We start from the raw sequence: 2,418 nt of genomic DNA on the forward strand, positions 1-2,418 counted from the left end.
TGTGGCTTACAACAGAAAAACCTTAACTGCATCTCGGCCCAGACGCTTTTTCCAAACCTTCCTAAATTTAGACAAGTTAGAAAAAAAAGTGAAGTGAAAATTGATTCCAGAGATTCCTCTACAAGGAATCGATTCTCACGATCGGACTGGGTTTATCCGTAAGGCTGCTGTGAGCAGATGTGGCCGCCCCATTTGCCGGTGGTATAACCTGGAGAAGTTACATAAGCTCTCTAGGCCTCAGTTTCCCCACCTGTACAATGGAGAGAACAGAACTGATTTTGTGGCTTGTCATGGAGACTAAGTTCATCTGGGCAAAGGGCTCAGGACGAGACCTGCCCACGCTCAGGGCTCTGGAAACCCTGGACGGGCTAGGTCCCTTGAGCCCAGCCAGTCAGGCAGTTACTCAGTCTTCATCTATTGAGCACCCACTGCATGCACAGCACTGCCCCAGGCACAAGCACACAAAGGCAGAGCAGCAGGACACCTGCCTGGAGAAGGTGCCGTTGGCTGCAGAGACTCGTAAACACATAAATCCAGTCCAGGTGATGAGGCTGTTGCGGAGGTAGCGACAGTGCTGTGGGAACAGAGGCGCGGTGATTAATTCTGCTTCGGAGGTTGGAGGAGTCTTTGCAGAGGAGGTGACATTTGAGCTGGACTTTGAAAGACGAGCTCTCCACAGAACTAAATCTGGACCCAGTGCCAAGAGATTCAGCCTGGGAAATCAATCCAGCCACCCGGGGGAGGGGCGGTCAGCTACAGGCTGGCTTCCCAGGGCTCCCTGCCCCGAGGACAGAAGCCTCGGCTCCCCCAGGCCGTGAGAGCCCAGCCTATTCCTTGGAGGCCATACCGGGCCTCTGTTTACTGTTTACAACCGGCCATCTTTTCCCACTGGCCGGCAGTCCACTCGCCTCCAGGTAAAGCGCTCCCTGTACCAAGCAAACTCCCCTAGTCTCCGCCCCTTGAACGCAACTTGAATTTTCTTCCTCCAGGAATAAAAATAATCGTGATCACTTTTAAATTATATCCTTTCTTTGTAAATGTTTTTCAGATTTCAAGGGAGAAGAAATACAGAGGATCAGTCAAGGGTGGAGCTTAATTTCAGCTCCGCTGCCAGCTACCTGGTGACCTTGGGCTGGTTCTCTAACTTCTCATGCTTCCGTTTCCAGATCTGTAAAATGAGGTAACGAGGTTGCTACGGAGAGGAAAAGATTCACACGCATGAAGCGTTTCGAGCATTATCGACCCAACAGCGGGCACTCGGTGAGTTCTGGTGGGTTTGTGTGGATTTCCTACCGCCCCTCCCCGTCTCTGCCCTGACTGAGCACCCAGCTGCTTTGTGATGCACGCAGGGGCCCTGCAGGAGGACCAACCTGGACACGAATCCCATGGGCCTCAGCTATGTGCAGACTGCGCGACTTCAGGCCAGCACCTTAACATCCTCTAGAGGGATAGGACCCGGTGTGGAGGGGCTTGCTAAGATAATGCAGGCCCGGCATGCAGGATGCATTCAGGAAACGTCAGCTACTGTTATTGACGACACCTATTTTCCTAGCACCTGACTTTTCTGTGCCTCGTCTCCCCAGCGAAGGTTCTTGCTGTGACATTCCGGAAGATGGGGACACCTCTCACTGGTCCCGGCACTGCTGGCAGTCTGGGCCTGCTCTGAGCGAGTGGCTTCATCCGGGCCAGCGCTGGAAGACGAGCAGCGGTGCCCGATGCCGACAGCGCTGCTTCCCGCAGACCCCGTCATGGTGTCCCCACATCCTGTGGGGGACCCCCCGCCATGCACACCGGCCTCCCCCACACACACTCATCTCCTGTTAGCATTATTTGAACCGCCCGTTCAGAGAGGATTCTGGTCGCCCTTTTCTCCTGGAACGTTCTGTGTACAAATCTGTGACTCCCCTTGGATATCTATGTGATTTTTTTCAACACGAACTGAACCGAGGATGAACATGTTTCCAGGACTCTGCAGAATTGCTGATGTTATTTCCCAATTGTTGGCAGCAAGGACTCCACCAAAATACTCAAGGTCAAGAGACCAGCATGGTTCTAGGCAATCTGTACCTCTTAAAACAGTGACAAATATGTTATTTAATTTTAATGAGCTTTTTTGCATCTCAAATCTAATTACAGCATTATCAAGTACTGCCTTGAACTGCAGGTGGCTTCTCATTTCGTGTGCGAAGCCTGCCACGAGCATTTTTCGTGAATACTAATAACCGCTTAATTTTACTATCCGCTGGAAAAAAAAAAATAAAAACTTTCAGCAACTTATAAGGCTGGGCTTTATCAAGCATCTGTGGAGGGGGAGCACAGAGCCACGCGGCTTAATTAAAAAAAATAAATACTGTGCGTGGCCACCCCGGAGGGTGACAGCTCAGGAAGCTGTGGAGGCACAGTGGACATGGGCTGGGA

The sequence above is a fragment of the Pteropus vampyrus genome, unplaced genomic scaffold (genome assembly GCF_000151845.1).
Source record: "Pteropus vampyrus isolate Shadow unplaced genomic scaffold, Pvam_2.0 Scaffold142, whole genome shotgun sequence".
NCBI lineage: Eukaryota > Metazoa > Chordata > Mammalia > Chiroptera > Pteropodidae > Pteropus > Pteropus vampyrus.